At 33.3% G+C, this 24,686-nt stretch overlaps 1 long non-coding RNA gene across 1 annotated transcript in view; it reads right to left on the bottom strand.

The window, feature by feature from the left end:
* Nucleotides 1-8,862: 8,862 nt before the first annotated feature.
* The window catches only part of LOC119638897, a 222,355-nt gene continuing 206,531 nt past the window's right edge, over nucleotides 8,863-24,686 (bottom strand). The window contains exon 4 of the long non-coding RNA XR_005247506.1: nucleotides 8,863-9,130. This is a non-coding gene — a long non-coding RNA (uncharacterized LOC119638897). The remainder of the gene's footprint in view (nucleotides 9,131-24,686) is intronic.

The following is a 24,686-nucleotide window of genomic DNA, read 5'->3' as shown; positions in this document are numbered from 1 at the left end:
GTCCGTCTGTCAGCACATTCACCTATCTGCAGAAAACATTCTCTCCGTCGCAAATATTGAAATGTCAAGGCCAAATTTGTGCAAGGACATGGAAGATTCTTGCAGACTAGTTGGTATTGGAAATGGGAAAATCGGTCAAAAGTCGCGCCTGTAATGCAATATAAACCGGAAAATTCTCTTCTTTCTGCACTTTTGTTCATTATTTATAAACAATAATCGACACATGATAAACATTTTCCATCCATATCCTACCGAACTGGAGAAAAACAGCCACGCTTTCCCGATATTACAGAGTTCGAAAATTGTGTGTGACAAAGACGATGAATCTAATCGATACTTTGTAAGAAGGTACTTTTTGTTGTTATAAAATCAATTCCATTTGTCAGATGTCAGATGACGCAACTTGGACCTTTGTAGCCCTTAAACTTTATTTCTATAATTTAGGAATAAGGGGAAATGTTAGTCATTTTTAATTGATTTTTTCGATTTTCGAACGAAGTCTGATCGAAGTGATGAGAAATAATTAAGACTGCGTTTTAGACAAACGATATGATTGTAATTTTAACAGACGGAAATCATTAATATATCAACTTCACAATATATGTATACATATCTGTAGGTATATACATAGATGTGTAGGTCAATGATTTGATCGTATTTATGGATATTGGAATGCGCTACACAACATATGGTAAATGAAATATACCTTATGAAAGTAAGTATAGGTAAGGATAGTACTCAGTCTAACTCTTCGTTTCAGAATTCTTCCTTTTATCGATAAAACTCTGATATGGCAAACATGTAATAATTACGATGAATTTTTCTTAAAAGTTCGTTGAGTTGTCTTCGGAAAAGTCGTCATCATCTGATGATCTGATTAAGTCGGTCAACAGGTGAATTTTAATTTAACATTCGTGGCAGGCGCTTAAGAAGAAATTACATCGTATCGGGAAAGAAAATCGTATTGGAAAAGAAAATACTATCATGCGAGAATAAAAGTTGGTAAGTTCACGTTTAATGTTAAGTCAAGCGACAAATTTTTAACTTTCTGCTGAGATAATATTATTGCATGATAGCTCAACGGGGGCACGAATTCTAAAATGGTTTTATATATTCACAATGGTGGGTATCTTAAGCTATTATTTATTATTTGAATATGTACGTTTGGTTTCATAAAGCAATAGAGAGTATAATGCGATCCGTTTTCCCTTTAACGTCTAAGTAAAGTTAATCGCAAATCATTCTTATGAAAAAGAACATTGATAGAATTGATTACTTCTGGCAAATAACTTTATTTAGACAAGTTCATGTTGTTTTTTTTTTTTTGGTGGAAATTATTTCAAAGCATTTTTGAAAAAGTTTTAAAATTTCTTCAAAAATTCCAAACAGTCGTGCACATCGATCGCTTAAATTGTAAACTGTTTGGAAAAAACACCTGGACCACCCATTCTGAAATTCATCAATAAATGTCGTTTTAATTGTTTTATTACATAAACAAATTTAAGGAAAAACAAAACAAGAAAAACAGATACGATTAACGATTAACGAACACGCAATAACTTTCAACAGCAACAGCGAAAGGTATTCGAACGACAACAGCAGAAATGCCACCAACGCGTAGATCGTGCATACTTATGCATATATAGGGAGTGGGGGGAGATGTGCACAAATCAACAAACTATTAAATGACTACGAACAACAACAGAATAATCTTCAAAAGATAATTAATTTCAAATGTAAACTTAATGGGGCTGCAATGGAGAAAAGAAAATACATTAAAATTTTGAGAAAAGAGAGGCAAAAAAAAAACAGAAAAAAAAGTCACCAAAACAACCGCACAAACGCACATAAAAGGCAAATAAACAGACTGAATAAACTGATGGACAGACGGGGACAGAGGGACATATGTGTAAACGGTTGCATCATTGCAAGAGCAAGGAAAGGGGGGCAAGAAGAAACTGCATTTTAAACAGATTTATGACATTAATAAAATTTTTGGACAAAAACACGTCAAATACAGTTAATCCAGTTTACACATCATGTTCATGTGTACAATGTCGCGCTTGTAATGCTTGTAAGGGAACGAATATAAAAAATCGCTATTAAAATTCTGTCGTAAATTTACAAATGAATTTCTTCTTCTCCTTATCGATGATGTTGTTGTTATTTTCATTATCTTTTATTTGTTGTTCATCATCATCACAATTTGTGTAAACAATGCGAGATCGTGTTGAGGTCGGTCGGCTGGAAATCAATAAAAATTCAAGCAATAATTCAAATTTAGAATGTTAGCGACGGTAGGGATGCTTATGTTATATGCTGCCATAAGCATAAACATAAAAGCTCGTGTTCACACACACACACACACACACACACACACATCACATGACATGCTGACGTTGTTGACAAAACGATAATATGATGTGTTCCGAGTTTATTGTAAGAAATTTTCAATGTTCAGATGTAAACAACAAAACTGCATTTGACGACAACCTACCATGTTAGTGTTAGTAGCGGTAAGAAAAAACATGCGTATGCTAGTGTCACATTTGCATCTATTACATTTATTCGAATAAGTTATCTAAAAAATATTGAGCCTAGAGCAGGCCAATACATCATTGATTCAATTTTTATGCTGCATTGTCTTCATTAGCCGAGCGTAATACTTTTTATCCTATTTTCTAGATATATGGAAAGAAGCCCGCTCCCACTCCCGCTACCGCCATCAACACCCGTTCGAAGAAAGAAAAACAAAAATGAAAAAGAACCTTGCCCCAAAGCAACATTGCAGACGCACAATTTTAACCCGAGCACATATACATCGTGTCTGTGTTTTGTTATGATTTGTCACCTCGTTACAGCAACACATCATTTTATGTTTTGTATGCACATTTGGCACGCGGTTAAAATGTGCATCCATCACAACTAGTAGAGAATCCATTCCAATCTATTCATTCATTCGTCAGTATGTCCGTATGTCCGTCCGTCTGTCTGTCTGTCTGTCTGTCTGTCTATTTGTCTGCCTGTCTGTCTGTCTCTTCTCCATATTCATTCACCTTATGGCATTATAAACAATTTTTTAAATGCTTGTCTGTCTGTCACTGCTGTTGCTTAGCTTTCAACATAGCACAAATTGTTGTCTCCCCCCTCCTTTTTTTTTTTTGTTTTTTTTTGGTTAATCTAGTTGGCGTATATAGGCATATACGTGCACGCATGCATCTCTCTGTCAGTTTAAAATTTCCCTAAAATTAACTTCAATACACAAGTGTTGATGTCTTCAATTAGAAAAATTTCAAACCAAAAGAAGAAATAAAAAAAAGAAAGGAAAAGAAAAGAAAAGCAACGTATTGAAGAATTCCCGTACTTTATAAAATTTCGTATGAGCAAGGACTGTGTTGCGAGCTGCAATTAGTTGCTGCTTTTTTTTTTTTATGTTTTTTTGATGAAAAAATGCCATATTTTATTGCTTTACTCAAATGTCTTGATAGCTGATGGTGACTATGCATACATAGTTGTTCGTTTGTATTATTGTAATTTATATATACATATATATTCAACACGTTTCGCTATTTTTAATTAATATTCAATATTTATGTTACCCATCTTAGCGTCACATAACAAGCGAAAGTGGAGCAAATACTTGGAAAATAGTGTCAAATTGAAATCCATTGAATTTCCTCAAAGCACGAATAGGTTAATATTCGAAATAGGTGCAGGGCACTCGATCCACTGCTTGTTTCACTTTTCATACAATATATCCTTACTTCACTATACGGCTTTTTCATTCAGATAAACACTTTTCCCGTTCACTTGGGCATCTTAATCGATACTATTCCAAGTCGTTAAAAACTGTTTCGATTGCTGAAAATTGTTGCTTTGTATTAGAGTAGGTTTTCGATATAATGATTATATCCTGTGTAGAGGTGTATTTTGCAAATTCTTTCTCCCCTTTTAGGAGAGTTCGAAAATTTCGAATACATGAGAAAATTTTCTTCTCCTACTAACAGCCGCTCAGTGAACATAAGCATAGGCGATCCCTTGAATGAGCTAGGAAAAGACCATTCGAAATCAATGTTCTGGACAATCTGATCATCGTCAAGATCGTCAAGTGACTTGTCGTGAAGTGCAAGCTTTCGCACGCATTATTATGACCTCACGTTCCTTACCTTCAACACTGTAGCAAATTTTAATCGCCTTGAAGAGAGTCGGTACGAATTGATCAAGAAAAACGCTCTAAAATTTCAATTATCGTGCTCCCAAAACGACATAGGATGAATCTTGAACTACTGCTCAAATTTCCAATTTTGCGGGAAAACTGCATATGTCATAATTGTACCTTCAATGGCTTAGAAGAAGGAAAACAAACACCGACGAGTTAGCGATCTTGGTTACAAGAACTCACGCACAGCTTGAATACTCAAGATTTCAAGACCTTAATTAGCTTTTCATCATTTACGCCAGATTTCATTCCCGATGCTTTGAATGTTCATACAGTGATGCCTTACAAATTCACAATTTCACTACGTGAAAGAGTGAAATAAAAATTATTTGTTGCATATACGAAACCGAATATTTTTATAAAAAACATTCAAAACAATCTAAATACTTTGTTGTTGGAGAATATGATCTAATCTTAAATTTGATCTGAAATTAAAACTATATTTGTGATGCGTAGCTTTTCTGGGCTTCATTGTGCCGAACTTTGAGAAAACTGAAGGCAACCGATTGCATGGGCGAACATATGGAAATCGACCCAAATTGTTTTATTGATATTTTATTGATTGCAAAAGAAATGGAATAAAATTAATGGAATATCATGCTTCGATTGCGATAGAAATTTATCTTTGCGAAATCGTCTGATAGAAGTCATCTTACCGACTATCTCGGGCCTTGCTAAAGACGAAGCAAATTATGGTCTTAGGGAGAGCACGGAAAGCAACTACAATCAATATCCATACATAGCGTATTTACTTTCGACTTTAGAATGAATCATAAATCTCCGGAAAACTTTATCGATATATAAGAGATAAGATGTTAGCGATGATGATGAAAAAATCGAGACGAAAAATATTTCTTTCTGGCTGTATTCAGCAAATCGAGGTCTCTTTAATTAATACCTAATAAGCAGCCTACTCTACCTTATACTGATCTCAGTGGAATTTGTAGAAACAAGATGAAATTAATTTATTGCGGAGGCCTTAAGATCTTACCGTGTTCCCGAAAACCGATTTCCATTGATAAGAAAGTAGTTAGCGAATTGATAAGAGAATTAACGTTAATGAGATCATTTTAGCCGGTGCCAGTTCAGAGAGGACGCTACATTCAGGTACCACTAGTGGAGGTTAGGCATACTTCTTCTATCAAGCGATTACACTAATAAGTCCAATATCAGTTGGATGTAATTTGCAAATTTTCAAACAATACTTAGTTCATTCATTGATGACCCGTTCAAAGACAAACGGAGTGATGTGAAGAAGGTAAGTGAACTCAAGTTGTGCTTAGTAATAAAATTAATTTTTTTTTTTTATTCTTTTCTTTATTCTATTTTCTTTGTTTCAACCCACTGTCGCTGAATATTAATAATATTAAGAAAAAACAAAAAATTTACAACTATTTTTTTATGTGCATAATACACAAACAATCGAAAAACATTCAAGTATAACATCGTCAACATGTCGTCAGGCAAAGTAAAAGCTATTTTACTGCTGCTGTCAATAAAATCAATTTAATATATGAATATATTCCATTAGAGTCGAATGCAATTCAATGACAAGTAAAGCCAGAGAAAAAGAGCGACAGTCAGTAATTGTAGTCGACAGAGTCGTCACAGTCGTCAGCGATGTGAGCTGGGCGACGTCACTATGATCTGCGAACCGATACAAAGCTACACGTTGCTATCTTGAGGGCAAACTGTTTATTTGCTTATATGAAATTAGAAAATTATTTTCAATTTTACTTTCTATTTACCATTCAGGTAGAGGAATATGTTAATTGCATCATACAATATGTAATACTCAGTATTATGCTTTGCTGAGCTTAGATAATGCTTTAACTCGCCGTCTCTACAATTCTTCTTTACTCGTACGCCACTTACGTACAGCACCCGACTAAGGTGAACAACACATTTCATCATTTATGGCAAAAGCAACTAAGATTATTAGCTTGATTTTAGCTATAAGACACTTTTTACATAAGCAACGAATACCTGAAGTTGAATGTAACTTTTTTTTTAAAGCCTTTTTTTTTATATATGTAATTTTTCTGATTTTCTGTGTACATATCAACGGGGACGTATGTTTAGTTTTATAACCTCACAGGTCACAAAATAGCCGCAAGCCAAAATAGATGGATGCGATAGTGTGTAACAACAGCAAAAATATCCTTAACAAGAAGGCAAAGTCGCCAATTGTAACGGGATTTGTGGGATAGTGGAAGTAGAGCTTTCTAGCAAAAACAGAAGGAAAAAGTATTTGCAGATAATTTGCTGCCTAGATGCCGATTCCTCTGTTTTGCAGATATATTTCAATTTATTTTCTTACTCCTAACTAGGATCGATGGGCTTTGTGAACTTTTCTTGTATGCAAATAATAAAAAGTCTCATCCAAATCGAGTTATGGTTAATTCCTTAGACTTTTAAGGCAACCTCTGTGGCAGTAGTAGAAGGAAAGCGTTACGCTAATTAAGAATTCATTGCTTTCCCTTTAAATTGACGTAATCTTGATAAATGCAAGCTTTTGCTTAGACGGTTACATTTTGTCACAGACAAACCTATTGGTCGATTGTAGTATTCATACTGTTTACTAATGATCTGACTTAAGCTTATTTTTGAACGTAACTCCACTTTATTATGTGCTTATTACCCAATTACTTATACTTGTTGTCTTCCTGTACTGTACAGATATTGCATGTTTCTTAAGAAGCATTATCGTGTATAAGGAATTTTTACAAATGAAAGGTAATTAACCCTGGTTAAGAAAGTGCTGAAATCGTTTCACAAATTCCATATACTCCGCTTTGAATCAGTGCCTAATAATGTGTGCGTGTTGGTTCATTCGTCTATTCCACTGGTTATATATAATTATTCATCGATCATTCCTTTTTCTCAGAGGAGGCATAACTACTTGCATGCTTGTTCCCTTAATGCTTCTAGCCGTTCACTGTTCAGACATTTTGTGATGCTTGAACGATACTCGATTTATCCATCGTTGCTTCATTCGTGTTGCTTTTTTTTGATAAACCCTTTGACCATCCAATTCTGATCCTTGCTTAGGTCTTTAAAATTTCGATGCCGATAAGGGACGGAGAATGTAGAGGAAGGCCCGGTTAGTAGAATGGAAAAGAGTCTCACGATTTAGTATTTTGATCCTAATCTTGTCATTGCGGTCCAGGGTATTGTCTCAAAAGATATTTGGAGGAAACTACTTGAAATGTATTGAAGCGCCTTCGTCTGCTTTCTCTTTACAGTTTGTGTACTGCTTAAGCATATAAAATCGTGGAAGACTCCTTTCATACGATAGAATTGGCAATTAAGTCTGGTGTCTGTCAAGGCAGCCGTTTGGAAGCAATAATAATTGTTCCGCAGGCAACCTAAAACCGTTCCTTTCCTTAAAAGGGGAAGCATATTTCATCGTTAGTTTCATTTCAAAATTATTACTTAGATGTTTATCTTCGCTTGAGAAACGTCGATCTATATTTTATATACTTAGGATAGTTCATAGATGGTGAAATGAACTTAAATTCGGTCTATTCATCCATTAAGAAGCTTCGTGTTCAGTAAATTCAATTATGAGTCGTTTGTAAAAAATCTCAGGCCACTCGTTATAATTTAACCTTTTTATTGGATCCCTTACATATCATAAAATCAAATCCTTCTAATACCCGTGTGTTGCCAATTTGTTGTCATGGTCACGATGTCAAACGTCTTATGATGCACATCACAGTCCATTAGTCCATTTTAAAGTTATATTGTTTTATTTAACCTTCAGTTACAATGTGATAGTTAAATTTACAACCTGAATTTAGTTTGACTTGGCTGTAACTTTATTAGAGTTGCTTTTTATATATACGCAGCAACTGGAAATTTCATACATGTCCCTCCGACAGTTCCGTCAATTGAGCGGCAAACACAAATAAAACGTCTTGGCACTTTCATGTATCTATTAGGCGTGAAATGTATTAATATTCCTAGTCTTCGTCCATTTTTATTTATATCCACTCCACATAGTCTAGGGCTCTATTAGATTCCTTTTCCTATTTGTACTTTTTATCAAAACAGAAAATAAGTAAAACCCTCTACAGGTACCGGAAAATGTAGACATTCTTGAATTGTCTAAGATTGCAATTCGATTCCATTCATCTATCTGACTATCGTCTGTTGTTGGACTGTTCATAAAACTTGCAAAAAAACAAACTTTAAATGTATAGTAGATAGTAACATGACTAATAGATAGCTAATTACGAAAGCTATCTGTCATGTTAAATGTGGAAAATAACTTGAACCTTAAATGGTAGGCAAGACAATTGACAAAGGAATAGTGACATTATTCGTATAACGCTTGGTGATGGAGATGGAGATGGAAATGGAGGTGGAGAGCAGTAAAGACTCGGTCTAACAGGTATGCAAATCTCACATTTGTTTAGAATTCGATAAGCCATCGTAACGATTCGATAAGGTTTTCGGAATTTTTAAAATATTTATTCGCAATGCATTCACGACCTAGTTTTCACTTTTCTGTAATAGAAAAAACTATGCATAATAATAACGTGAACTTGTGCGTGTGTGTAGGTGTGTGTGTGTGTGTAGGTGTGTGTGTGTGTGTTTTAAATTTAGAATTGAAATCAAAACATTAAATTTAGCTTATAATTTCGTTAGTCGGGGAAGAAAGGAGCAAAATGGCATCAGTATAGGTAGTGGTTCGTATTTTAGGTTTTTTTTTGTTTTTTCTCTTTCTTTCATTGGCAATTATCTTAAACTGTATCATGTTGAGGAATTAAATGCTTGCATTATAACACTAGCACGATCCATATTAAATATCAACGGGAAATAAAAGCAAAAGTGAAGCAAAATCTTAGCAGCAATAACGCACCCACCAAAGCCAACAGCTAATAGCCAACCAAAAAGCTTGGAGACCTGCAATTTGCAAAAAAAAAAAAAAATATATAAGTAACCAACTGAGAAAAACAATAAAACGGCAGCGAAAAGTAACAAAAAAAAAAAAAAAAAATATAAATAAATAAATAAATAAAAATTGGCAAAAAGTTTCAAATTACACTATCTATAAACAACACCAATAACGACAACAACGACCACAACAACAAAAGCAATAATACCAACAATAACAGCTACAGTAACAGCAGAGCGCAAGCAGTGATAATAAAATGAAATAAAAGTAAAAAAGGAATAAAAAAAAAATTCAGAAAAAGTGTCGGTTCATAATAAGCGACAGGCAGCAAAATGTTAATATGGACCACCAACCAAAAGTTGGCGGTGGTGATGGCGGTAGCAGCACCGGGAGTAATACAAAAAGATTGTATCGAAAGTAATTTGTTTCAACGCTTTCTTGAGACGCTACTGTAGTAAAATCTCACACAATTAACTTCAGTGAGCAAGAGAAACAACAAGGAAAAAAAAAAACAAAAAAAAAACAAAAAGCAAAGGAAACATTTTAAAAAGAGCGGTCATGATCAAACAACAAACAACAACGCAATAGCTCAGCGTATAAAATGCTTGAAAGGATGTACGTTTTAGCCCGAGACAGACAATCAGACAGATAGATAGATAGACAAAAGAGAAGAGCGCTTAGATAGATTAGCAAATTGTATAGATGATGGAATGACTGGCGCAAGCAAGGACAGATGGCAACCAATAGATAACTGAGCTGAGCAGAGCTGAGCTGAGCTGAGCAGTGGAGCTCGCTAAGAGAACTCAACTGAATTGAACTGAAAACGAAACTGATATTTAAAACTTTATAAAACTGAATGAAGAAAACATAAAAAAAAAAATTAAATAAATAAATAAATAAATAAATAAAAATAAATAAATAAATAAAATAATATAAAGTAAAAAAAAAAAGCATTACAATGGAATCCTTTCTTTTACGTTAACTTTAGAGAAGAATCAAATTGATATTCTTATGGGGGAATCCGTGTGATACCACCAGATACCAGATAATATTGGCCAAGCTATTAAAGGGAGAGATAGAGATAGAGATAGAGATAGAGTTTGAGAGAGAGAGAGAGAGAGAAACAATCTCTGGCTGTCCGCTTGCTTGCCTGCCTGCCTGCCTGCCTGCCTGCCTGCCTGCCTGCCTGCCCCTCTCTAAGATGCATGTGCTGTTCATTTTCTTCTTATGTTTCTTATAAAGAGCTTTAAAGTGCTATTAGTTAAATGCTAATGTCGTGTTTAAAATCATGTTTTTACATTATCTTTATGAAAATCGTCCCTCTTTACACAGTTTATGTATATTGCGTTATGCATGTATTTGTACGTTACCCGCGTTTAGTTATGCTGCATGTTTTTGAGATGAAGCGCAATAACTTTTCAGCTGAAGCGCAAAATTCAATTAGTGCAACTGAATTGAAAATTACCAGAATTTTGTTGTAAAACAACAACAATAACAATAACAATAACAATAACGACAACAACATCAACATTAACATCAACATCAACGGAAGCAACAACATAAAACGTGAAAAATAAAGAAGCTCTATCTATCGGCCCTGCCCCAGTAGCGTCTTTAAAAAGAATATATTATGGAAAGTGTAACTAAATATTTAAGTAACTCTAAGCAATGCAAACGGAGAGACACAAGAGACCCCCCAGTACTAGGCAACAAACGAGTAACAATAACCGAAGATATCTTATCGCTGGGTCTTGTGTGCGTTAAGGTGTTTATATGTGTGGGTGTTTGTGTGTGTGTATTTTTTTCTTTATTTATTTATTTATTTATTTATTTTTATTTTTTTTGATACAAAAGAAGTTTATAGAAATTTTTGTGATTTTTTTTTTTTTTTTTTTTTTTTTTTTTTATATTTAAACCTTAAGAACTTATTGTTGCAAACAACTGGGCGACAACATTGTCAAGTTATTGTTGGCAGTTATTTATTTTTTTTTTATTCATTTTTTTATTTATTTATTTTTTTATATATATGTTTTTTTTAATCTTTCGGAAACTTATAACAATTGCGTCTTTTTAAGAGATATGCAGCAAGAAATAAAGAAGCAAAAATAATATATAACAAGAATATAAAAATTATTATAAATTACTTTAGCGTGACATTAATTTTGCCTTTTGTGCGCTGTGTTCTTTATGTAGTTTACGCGCCAAAGTTTCATAAGCCAGCTTGTGCCGGCATTTCTTATCATTTTCGGTGTACATATCGCAATTCTGCGCAGAATAAATACAACGCTTTATAATCTTATAATAAACTGTCATCAATCAATCTGTTTGAATTTTGTTTTTGTTTTTTTTTTTTTTTTTTTTTTTTTTTTTTTGTTTCTCAGATGATATTTATATAACTACCAAAGCGAAATATATTACATTTCATTATGGGCTTGCGAGGCCTGCAGCAAAATCGTAACCAGTTAATAAGTTAAAGCCCAGCAGCTATGCTAAATCCATCATAAAGTTACATATTAGTTAAGAGAAGAAATTTCTTTCAACTTTCTGTTTACCTCCGAGCAATGTGTAAGGCCGTTTTTGTGATTCGAAAGGAGACAAAAAGGAACAACAAGAATAGGAGAAAAAGATAAAGCAAAGAAAACACTGAGTACAACTACTCTATAAGTTCAATAGAATTGAAGAATTTTTTTTGATAAAGAATTGGGTAAGTCTTTAAAAATCTCTCTTACAAAACAAAAAAAAAAAAGTGAAAGAGATAAAGAAAATTTCAATTTCATACAAAAGTATTCAAATCAAGAACGATACATGTGTTACTTCGATGCAATCTAATAATAGGAGGGGAAAAAAAAAAAACATTTGAAAAGAAAAAAAACAATTTGTTTAAGTAATCAAATATTTGGAAGAACATCATCAACTGGCCATATTATTCATTTTAAGATCGTCCAATTAGACGTTATTGCACTGCACAAAAGTCAATATATATATATATGAAAAAGCAAGCTTTTCCAGAGATCAAGTGCGTTTAATCGCGACCGGAGAACGTATGATGCGATTCCAATGTGAAACCGCATTCCTTCTTGACTTTTACAGGCATTGCGGAAATTCGGAAGATGTAAAAACATGGACGCTGAAATAGAAGAGTGCGGCAGATTGCTTCACTGCAAGCTAACCGTGCCTGACGAGTCTGCATGCTCTCCAATAAATTGATATTACTTGATGTGATTCGTTTCTGTTTAAAGTTTCATTAAAATTCATTTTCAAACGCCCTCACGATTGAGTGACGATTACTTTCGCGACGTCTATTAAACGTTGTTTTGCTTGTTTCGCACAACAACGACAAGGAAGTTTAAGGTGCTTTTGCATAATAGGCGACTTGGCGACAAAAGTTGAAGACGCGTTGCGACACGATAGAACGCTGTGGACAATTACGCAATCGAAAATTGCTCTTCGCTCTCCGATCGGTGGACAGAGGGGAATTCGTTTTTGAATAACAGATGAAGTGGGGGTTGCATTCTGATAACATCGCTTGCATGCGTTACAATCAACCATAGCTAGAAGGAAGAAAACACAACGTGAAGTTGATATTGATTTAGCTAAGCAGTGCGTGACATATACTGTAGAATGATCGCTTTAATATGCCTGCACCGCGATTTTTAATACTCTCGTATTTGGAGGAAGCATGCAAGCTGCATTAAGCAAGACTTTTGCAAAATGTGCCAATGAAATGAATGAAAGCACATTTCCGGAAGATGCACCTAAGAGAAATTTTTGAACGCCTGCAAGCCAAAGAAGGTCGTGTCATTGCCTTTGCTGCATCTGGTCTATAAGATATCTTAGGTATCTTTACACTTATCTTTTGCACTTGATAGTCTTCAGTTTATTGTTAACCGCATCTCCACGAATAGCTGAGAGATCTTGATTTCTTGGGCGAATTGCAATGCGATTTTTATGACCCATGTACTGCCGCATCCTTAATAGTTTCAATATAACTCAAACGCTTCCGCTTCTGGCCTCGTAAGCAAGGTGCGGTACACAGCACTCTTGAATATTAAATGGCTTCCTTATGATATTTTAATGGATCACAACTTTAATAATATGAAGGCGTGACACGTACAACAACGACATCATACAATTATTGCCGGACAGGATAAAATTAACGCACTTGTTACCATTGCTTAGCCGTCTATCGAGGTTTTTAAAGGATGGCAAGCCGAAAACAATATAATTTACGGGCAATTGAAAGCTTTAAGAAGAAAATTCGGTACAACGTTACGGGAATTTCTCATTTCAGAGTGAATGTGTCCAAGACCGGAACATTTTCACGTCAAGCTGATTTGTTTTATATTCTTAGTCTGGTTTTTTTATTACACGCATAGCGTGCACGGGTATTTAATGGTGAGCGAGTACTGTTAAATTGCTATAATGTCATATGAATTTGGGTCATATCTTGCATTTGCTTCCCGATTTAAATTTCGGGATTAGGGATAAAACAACAATTGAGAAATTGTTATAAACGCGTATTTTATTCATAACCACACACACACACACACACACATATATATATATATATATATATATATATATATATATACACACACATACACATATGTGCGCACATGCAGACACATGGTATACTCATTATCTCTTTCTTTGTGAAGCCATAAACGGTATAAAGATGTTAATGTAATGTATTTCAAGTTCATTTTATTGGTATCAATATTCAATGCAAGCCAATCTACGTACTCCTTAACTGATTCGTTCTTATTAACACATTTCTTAACAGTTTTAATAGTGGGTAATAGTGATGGGTATTAAAAATTCAGCTTAAGCTATACTTTTCTTCTTTTTTTTTTATTATTTTTTAATTGTCAAACGAAACGAGATTTTCTTGTTCTCATTTCGTACATGTATTTCAGGCAAGGCAAGGCAAGGCAAGGCAAGGCAGCTTATCTATGATTTTTTTTTTTTTTTTTTTTTTTTTTTTTTTTAAATAGCAAAATAAGGCTTTCTTTCACTTTTTGTCATTCTATATGCTCCAATTGTTGATTTAAGTTGACAGCCGATGATGACATAAATCAATGACCGTTACAGTAATGCAATGACGACGATTGTCAAGCTGCTGCTGCTGCTGCTGCTGCTGTTGTTGTTGTTGTTGTTGTTATTTAAGAGATAATTGGCTTTATCTTGCTATTTGCAACATCTAAAAATTCAAATCGTAGCCATCACATACTTAAATTGGATTTTAACACAATTGGAACGTATTCGTTTCTCCTGTTTTTTTTTTTTTTTTTGCTTATTTATCCTGCTATGCAGTTAGTGGTAGTTTTTTCCCGATCGCTTATCCGCTTTACTCCTTTGATTGCGTTCTTGGCTATCTCAGTTCAAACGTCAAGTTGAGCTTCGCGATCCGAAGATAAAAATTTTCAAATTCAGATTTTCAAAAATTAAGGTTTACTTAGAAAATGCCTGGCTAATAATATTTATACTAATATTTTATCTTTCAACTGTTCCGATCTGAAAGAAGAAATCAAATAATTTAGTTAGTTAGGCAAATGTTTGCTATTAATTGAGCCAATACCTGTATGTACAAATCATAGACGAAATTGATTAACAATAATTGAATTATTAAGAAGTGCCTTCTCTCTCGATAATGTTATTTATATTCCCTTGTTATTTATTCATTAATAAGAATGCATTCAATTCTCTTCAATACAAGTAATTATTAAAGTTGGACCGTAGTTAATATGTAACAAAATCAAAAAAAAAAAAAAAAAGGAAGAAAAACACAAAAATATTTTCTTCATTTAATCGTACACACACACACACATATATATATATATATATTTTTCTTTTTATGTAAATTATTATTATATTTGTGAAGATACAATTTAATGGAGCGAAGCCAACTACGTACTAACAAAAAAACAAAAAAAAGAAAACAATATTCTTCGTAATGGTTTCTTAATAATTACTTTTTGCAAAATAAAGCCTACTGTGTGAGGAATCGAATCTGAATATATAAACTTGAGAGTAACTATTTCTTTCTACATTTCCCCGCCGGTTGCGTGGCCGAAGGCGAGGAATCTCGACTAGCAAGTCAATGGTCGTGGGTTTGAATCTCAAGTGCGGTAGAGTTTTTACTAAAAGCCGATACCCTTTAGATGCTAGTGCTTTACGAGTTTAATCTTAGAATTTATTTCTCTGGCGAAATTAATAATAATAATACATTTCCCTATTTATTCAATCTATTTCAAATATTGAGATATAAGAACAAATGGCAGGCTTGCCAGATCGAAATAATAATGCTTTCTCACTGCGACTGCGACCACTATTTTTTCTTATATATCTTTAGTTTTGCCCGATTTTTGCTTACCGTCACGATTTTACGCATAGAGGCGATTCATCGCCTGAATGAGATTGAAAAGCAAAAAACCCTAGGCGCAAACAGGAGTAAATCGGTAGGAGTTGCTGCTAAACATCAATATGCGTCAACCTGGTGCTCAAAAACGACCCTTCCCCTAACCATATTCATGGGCTTTAGCATCGTTTATTGTGATATTTGTACTCTTTGCTTCTAATTGTCTTAATTTGTACAAATTCTTCTTCTCTTTTATTATGAAATAGAATTTTTTTCAAGCGCATTTGCATATTGTATGAGGTTTTTATGAAAATTCGCTTCGTGGTCACGGCAACCTTACATAATCAAGTCAGTAAACGATATGAAAAAATTCAAATCTACTTATGAGCATTGTTCCATATCATGTCACTAGAGAGAAGAGATACTGTGCCCTTCTGAGAAATTAAGCTTCTCGGCGTTGAGTTTCTAACATACTTTTCTTCTTCTTTTTTTTTTTTTTTTGTTGTTGTGGGAGTATATGGAGAATGCTTGGCCGAAATAATTTTTTTAAAAAAAATAAAAAAAAAAAAAAAAAAAAAACAAATCTTATGGTAAGTATATTATATATCTTAAAATCCTATATATATCTGCATAGGTGTAGGGGATAGCAGGCGGCATTCGGTATTCGGTTTAAGCCGAGTGTCTGCAATTATTTTACATGTTTTTCCCTTTGATTTATTTTAAAAGAATTTTTTCAAAATTTTCAAATTATTTATTGTAAACTAAAATGTAAACACGATATGTCACAATTCAACTGTCAGTTAATGTTTACATTCTGCACGCATACATGTCTAATACGCTATACGCTATACGTTATACGCATGTAAACTCATTGTCAAATATCTTGTGGGGCCCCCTCAAGTTTTCATAATAGCAACAAGCGAACGCAGCATAAACTCGCTAACAAAATTGGCGAATGAGTATGAGTGTGTATGGGTAACGGAGTAAAATTTTTTGACAGTTTGTTTATTTGAATTTGTCGCGTATTTACTTTCGAACGTTTGGAGTGTGTTAACGATGTGGGCGGTCTGGTCTGGTTTCTACGGAGTGTGTGTTAAGCACAATAATTTTTTTAATAGAACAATAAAAACAACAACAACAATAACAGAAAAGGATTTTGATTTCTAATTTTATTTTATTTTTTTTTTTTTTTGCAACTTATTTTCCGTTGGCGTCTAAGAAAAATTTGTCTGATCATAATTTGTAAATATGTTTATGTTAAAATGGCATAAAATTGTTAGCAGTTCGTAGAATGTAAGCGAAATGTATACAGGAAGGCAGACGATATATGTGGCGAATATATATAAAAAGCAGGTTAAATGGTAAATATGGGAAAATCTTCTCTTTGCCTGCGTTAATGCTTAATATGAGAAAAGACTGCTTTCGCTACATGTCAAAAAAGATCGCTTTATTTAAAAATCGATTCTATTTTGATTTTTTTTTTCTCTTTTTTTTTTTTTTTTTTTTTCTTTTCATAATCATTTTATTTACATTTTTGTTTTGTTTTGCATTTCTATAGCGCGTATTAGCTTTAATTATTGAAACTAGACGACCATAAAAATTTGTTCTCTTTGACATTTAAAAATTCATAAGAAATAAATCTTTTGTTATTGTTGTCATTCATTTTGCCGAACTGCAGGCAACGGCAGAGTAAGTGGCATTCGTAGTGTTATTGAGTATCCGTTACAAATTTTAATTTCAGCTAATAGCATAGCGTTGAAAAATTTTTTAATCTTTTTAGGGTGTGACTTTAAAGGCTTTGAATCACCTGTGGTGCACTAAGCTTATTAAAACCGGTCAAAACGATCAATTCAACACTCTACCTTGCTCTATAAAAAGTCATATCTTGTAACGATGGCATATCGATTAAAAAACCGTATTTCGAAGAGATGGCTCGCCCTTTCGAAACGAGAATTTCATCTAAAACAACACAACCGATCCAAAATATTTGTTTAATGCTTTTGTCGCGTCACATTGAAAAAATAAACAAAAAAAAAAAAAAACAACAATTGTGGATCTACCCGTAATACTGATTATTTTTCATTCGTGGATCATAGTCTGTCTGCATTTTGATTTCAATTTCTCAACACCGATTACAAAATCGGACGAATATGCCAGACAGTATGCAAACGTTGTGGTTAAAGGGTCTTTAGTAACTCTGCCAAGGGAGTATCTTAGCTACACATACAAACACGTACTGTTAGTTGTGGAAAAAACATATATTCAAAATTGAACATCGTTTTTGTGTTGCAATATGCTTTTGTTTTTGAATACTAACCAAGCTAAGCTCGAAAATATAGAAATTTACGCTTATTAAGTACCTTTCGTGGTCGGTACGAAAACTGTAAGCAATTTATCAACTTCTTTAGTCTTGACAGAACGATTCGCACAATAATGTTCGGGAAGCTTTTTTCAAAAAAAAAAAAAAAATAAATAAATAAATAAACAAATAAATAAAAACGTACTCTTAAATTACTTCTCTTCATTATCAACAGGTTGATCTTACAATTATTAAAAAATCCAACGTCTAATTAGGTTATATATTGTTGCATCGATGTTGCATGACATGGTCGTAAATGAAATTGTGAAGGTCTGGCATACTTTGAATTTAATACTTTGATGAAGTGCTTAGTTTAAGCAAAGCTGTGGATCAAGTGTTTTTCAAATTTAATTTTGAATAAAACCAATTTATAATAAAGTTTTCGGAGAAACGTATTTGCTTGGAAAAACGAATCATTTTGAAAGCAATTGTGCATCAATCTGCATTGCTACAGAATGACTTGAATCTGAAAAGTTCCTTAACCAAGCTGAAGATAACCTCCTGGATTGCTTTTGCTAGAGACGGATGGACGTAAGCGAACATTTATCATGAAACAAAATCACTTTTCCGACTCCTTTGCGGATAAATGGCTGCTTTTCCTCAAACACCTCACTTGGCTTAAATAGTTGGGCTTGATGTTGTTCTGGTGCAATAGTTTCATCAAGCCCTAGGGTTCAGAAATTCATAGCGGCTGATTCCTTGCCAATCCCAGTAAACGAAGCTCCAGAAAGTTCATCTCGCAAACTATTTTCCGATTGTTCCATAGTTGACTGCGCTTTCATCCCAAGGCAAATTAATCATTTCCGTAGCTATGGCTGTTTATGGCTTACTCCCATTTAAAATAAGGAAAGATGCAGTGCCTTAAATGCGGCTAAGTGACATGCGTCTGCTGCCAGCGACAAGTTGCAAATATCTCAAGCTTATACGACACAAACATCAAGCTCTAAGCTATCAAGATCCGGAATTTCGGAAAAAACGAAAGCGTCAGATGCATTTTACGTTCGATCCGTTTTCTAAGAGAGAGTGCAGGCAATATTATGGGGTTTAGAAAGATGGATAGTATTCATGTTAGTTAAGAATCGCAACGCTTTGATCACTAACTTCTTTCGGTTTTAGTTTGTGGTGGGTACCAAATATTCGATTCGAACCGAATGTGATACTTGTCTCCAATTGTTTTCTCTACGTTTGTAAGCGTGTTGTTTAACTTGTCAAATATTATTTACCTTATGTTTTTATTGGTTTTTGTAACGTTATTTATTTATTATTTATTTATTTTTTTATCTTCTAATACTCGTGTGTGACAGTTATGGCGATTACCGAAACAAATTGTTCAAGGTTAGCTTGCTTGTCAACTGTCGACAATGTCACGTTTAAATTTGACACTTATGTGGGTTAATCGATTTTTTCACTATAAAGTGAGCTAAGCCGTTAAACTTGACTAAGCATACATTCATTTTTGCTTTAACCATGTTGCGGCTAAAGTAATAGAACAAGGGCCAATTTCTTATATTTTATACATACATATCACGCGTGCAATGAAAAAAAACAAAAATTGTTTATGACGCATTTGACTTTATTGTGATTGGAAAACACAACACATTTCTTTCTATTATTAATTATTTTATCAAGTTTTTATCCATGAAATACTAGTGAGATCGTCTTAGCTCTTCCGACCATCTCTAGAAGATACAGATTTGGTCTCAAATTTATTCTCATCACTCTCACTAGATTAGTTTTAAAACTAAAGTTAAATCGGCGGTACAATGTGCTCAGAATCATCGATCCATACGCATAGACATAGTGCCGCCTAGAAGATAAGAAGCGCGACTATCAAGTCGGTATACCAGCGTCCAATGCTCAGTGTGGTAGACAATATTTTTGATTTACAGTTGACTTGCAACCGCTAGCTATAGTGATTGCTCGAATAATAATAGCAGAGCACTTACTCATCGAATATACACCACCCATTCTGCGGACCCTAACTAGCTTTTCATGGTCACGGCAATAAAAACAAAAAATTAAAACGGATTGTGTACATATGGTTCCTAATTTCGAACACTTATCCAGACAATGTTACCTAATTGCATATATATAATAAACACTTTATCAAATACATACTACATACTATGTATATATATATGTATATATATATATATATATGTTGACCTTTACTTTATCTCGCAATCAAATATCGTACTTAGCAGCATATGCACGGAAATGCAGCAATTAATGATAAGCATAAAGTATTTCAGTCTAAGCTTTCTTACCTAAATCTCTGACTAAAGGCGCCCATATAGACGAGGGTTCTTGAAAACAATTTCCTAAAACAACATAGCAGCAATTGTAAAAGAATGTGAAGTAACGGCACAATGAAAGAGCTCGCTTTAATCCAATGTCAGCATGAAATAAATATAAGATTACTTGCGTAGCCGAGAAGATATAAATTCGGTATCCAACAATTGTTCCATTCACTGCGTCTGCAGCACACACCTATGCAGAGTACTAAAATTAATTTCGGTCGACTATCTACTAGTGCTTTCCCATAAGTCTCTAAATGAGTTTTGTCTTGAGCAAATTCGAATCTTTTGTTCTTACCTTACACTCTTCAAGGTTATCTTCACTTGCTGTTTACTCAACTATACTCAACGTATTCATATAGTTTTGATTAGAACAAAATCAAAGTCAATTAAGCCATGTTCTACTACCATCCTATCGGTCAGACTTTAAATTGTTAATATACATGTGAACTCACAACAACTTAGAAGCATATAGTCACGATACAGATATAATCGATCATTAAATACCTACAACAACAAGCCGTCGACCACATTCCAAAGCTAAAAATTTAATATAAAAAAAAAAAAAAGTGTTTTTTTGTAAAAATCCAAAGTGAACGAGGACTTGAAACATAAATCGACAAGGGCTACATCTAATATAATTAATATTTTTTTTTATCAACAAATTGATTGCACTTTGTCTAATTGCGTCATAATATGACAAAAATTCGTTCCTATTCGCATATAAAAACTTATTTTCCATAAGAATGTTTACGTAGAACGAATAAAAAGTGATAGTTGAAATGCAGTTCAGTATATAGCCCACTATATAGGACTTTTATGTCAAATCACTATTCTTAACCACTTTTTATCGCAACAGACTTGAAGCTTATTTCTTGTGAGGACAAATTTGGAAGATGGTCTCATATCTCGACCAAATTTCTCATCCATTCATCGAAACAATATTTTTCTTTGCCATTTTCCCGCAAAGGGCTTTCATGCAAAGTGGCCGTAAAAATTGTTGAAAATAATATATACATAGCCGGAGTTAAACTGCACATCTTCTCTTTACAATTTCCTTTTATTCCCCTACCTTTTCAAAAATGATTTAGGGAAGATTTTTTGGCAAAACTGAGAACTTGCCATTACCTAAATGTATTTAAAATTAGATTTGCTTTTTTTATCCTACGACCAAACACACAAGAGATGTCCCTTATTCTTGGAAAGAAATGAGAAAAGCGAAGGACATAGATACGTGCTATGCCTTTAGCAACCAAGCACTCATTATAACTACAAGCAAAATGAACTCTTCCTCGACTCGGCTACCTAAACTCGAGACTATGTTTTCAAACTGGCAAACGCGTCTCTAACGCATAAACTAGATTTCAACTCTGACTTTGTAACAATATAACGAAATGCGCAGGCCTATAGTGATTGGTTAATTCAATTTAATGGACTTTGTAGTCGATTTTTGTTTGATTCTTTTTTTGAAAAATTTTCATAAAATTCTGTAGGAAACTTTATCATAAGGCGGTAACTGAAATGTAAGAACTATGCGCTGAGAATTGTGATACATTGTATGCAAAATTAATTTTCTTGCATGAGCAGATGTAGCGCCATTATGCGTTTAAAGACGCTTTGAGACATTTTTTTAGGGAATGTTCAAAACCGTGCGAAGAATTCGTTCCAATACATTGAATAAATTAGGTATCACTAGTCGTTAAATCGAATCCGAAAATGCTTAATACATAGGGGTTATCCGCAAGAGTCATTCTGGGTATTGCTTGGAGGGTATAAAAACATTTAAAATAAGTGAAGGTGCGATATCGACTTGATATATATATATATATATATATATATATATATATATAGGATATATATTATATTTTGTGGCAAAGAAGCTTCAATTATCGTATGATTAGCAACATATTGACCGGATTTCTTATTTAGTGTCCGCTATATTAAACCGGATATATTTTTTCAATTTATTATACATTTATTATATATATATATAAATACATATCTTTATATATTTACGGCCATCGTTATTAGTCTTCTTAGTAAATATTTATTCACCCTTTAGCTTTTTCATTGAAATAGTTTTTTTTTTTTTTTTTTAAATATCTTTGTTATCCATGAGAATATTAAAAATTCATTTAATTAGAAAAACGTTGCCCAGAATGCAAACGAAACTTTAAGAATATTACTGAATATTAACCAAAAAAACAAAGCCAGACTGACTGGTCGATATGGTGCATAAAACATTTTAATAAATTGAACTAATAAAATTATATAATTTGTCTTAAGCCATAATGTGGTCACTTAAGAATTTTGCAAAGGACCAAACAAAGTCTATGGTCGTTGATCCTTGAAGCGAAAATCTTTTACAAAAGTCACAAAAAGAAATGGATTCATATTGAACGATAGAGACCGTGAAAGATAGTGAGAGGAGAAGGGAGCCAAAAACCAGAAAATTCATTTTTGGTGTGTGTTAAGTGATGTAAAGGACTCATGCAATGACACCCTAGGGAACCGTAAGCAATCATAATATAAACAAAAAAATAATTTGCTACTCACATACCCGCACATGTGCACATAAGTATTCATAGGAAGTATATACCATATACAAAACAAATGACCAATTTTTATGAGATTTTGTTTTTTTTTTTTGCTTTTTTATTTATTTATTTATTTTTTTTTTGCTTCCAACGAAGAGTTCAAGTGTGGAAACAAAAAAAAAAAAAAAAAAAAAAAAAAAAAAATTGAGTCATGCTTTTTTTGCATAGTTCTGACAGAATTAAAATCTCAAGTGTTATGCCAAGGGATTATGTACCGTTATAACCGTTGTATATATGTGTACTTATACTTGAACAAGGATCATGATACTTTTAAAACCGCAACAACATTACTTTAGATCAAATCCCAAAGAAAGGTTGAAGAGCAATCGTTATTTTGCTAAACTGCTGCTGTTGTTGTTACTACTACTACTACTACTACTACTACTACTACTACTAATACTACTACTACTACTACTACTACTGCTACTACTACTAGCATTACTACTACCGATACCGATACCACTACCATGGCTACTACTTCGGTGTATAGCAATTCGTTTGAATAAAACATGAAGTGGTTTTACAGGAGAAAATAGAAAAAGAAACTTTTACATATAGACGTAATCCAATGATTTTCAGTTATCATATGTTATTTTTGTGAATTTGTTAACTTATTTTGCAACAAAATTTCCTTTTAAGCATAATTAAATTTTCATATAATAAAACTACTTGAGAAAGTTTTCGTTTCGTTACAAGAGAGAGAGAGCGAGGGAGAGTGAAAATCAAACTCAAAGTTTTTGTTAAGCAAATTAATTGAATTTTACCGCAAATACATGTAAACAATTACTTTAGAACTAAAGCGCTTAAGGGTGTTTGCTTTGAATTGACAAAAAACTATTGACATTTGTCATATTGTCCTCTCTTATCGCTCTGCTCACGCTCAAGTAAGTCTTTTCTGTTTTCTTACGAAAATTATTATTAAAACACTTTCATTACATACGAAAACAACTGATGACAAAGACAAAGACGATCTTTACGTGTCGCTTATTAGTTATGCTATGAATTATTTGCAATAAGATTATCATACTCAATATGATGAGATATAATAAGTTTGACATGCCGTAGGTAACTCAACGACTTTAATGGCGCCCTTAGTAGGAGAACATCTACCAATACAAAATAAAGAAGAATTATAAATGCTTATCTGCAAAATTACTTTGACAGCTATTGGAAAAATTGGTTCGCATGGCGAAAGAAAATACGAAAACGCAGTTATATTTTCCCTTTCTCCAGCTATCGGTTCGATAAGGAGACTCTTTTTTGCATCATCCTAGTCAATGCTGTACCTATTGAGTTTTTTGTTTTTCCCCCATGCCTCTCTGTGTATGTGTGTGCGTGTGTGTATGTAAGTATTTAAGATTTTGTCTATTTTATAAGTTTTATCTTTCGAATTCTCGGCCATTGTTCATAGATCACGACCGATTTTTGTGAACTTGGTCTGCCTATGTGTTAATGAAAAATCGAAACTTTTTTTCGTCAATCGTCTACAATCATCAAAAACGCAGACGAACAGATGTAGGGATAAAAAAAAAACAAAAAATTTCAGAGTATTAAACCTAAAAATATATACAGGATCTCTGATGCATGTATTTTTGTATGTTAAAGTTCAAAGAATAGTTAACCTTGGCTGGGGTAAGTTCTATAAAAAAAAAGCCCATCTATATATATTTTAATGTTTATAATATTATCGAAAGTGAAAAGCACAACCAGTTATGGTGAAAGTTCTGTGGTCTGGCCAGTCACGCGTTTTAGTTTATTGAATGTTGTATTAATTTGTGGCATGATTTGAAGACATTTGTTGTCTTAACATTTAAGAACAAAAACAGATGTGTTTGTTTGTTCGTCACGCACATGCTACATACGTGTTTAAGGGTCACATTCATAACTAAATTGTGCCTTTTTTTCCCTTTCGTTTTTCATATTATCTTCTCCGAAGGGTTTTTTTTTTTTTTT

Source organism: Glossina fuscipes, unplaced genomic scaffold, assembly GCF_014805625.2.
Source record: "Glossina fuscipes isolate IAEA_lab_2018 unplaced genomic scaffold, Yale_Gfus_2 0, whole genome shotgun sequence".
In the NCBI taxonomy this organism is placed as follows: domain Eukaryota; kingdom Metazoa; phylum Arthropoda; class Insecta; order Diptera; family Glossinidae; genus Glossina; species Glossina fuscipes.
Note: the sequence above shows the minus strand (reverse complement) of the source record. Positions and strands in the feature narration are given on the sequence as shown.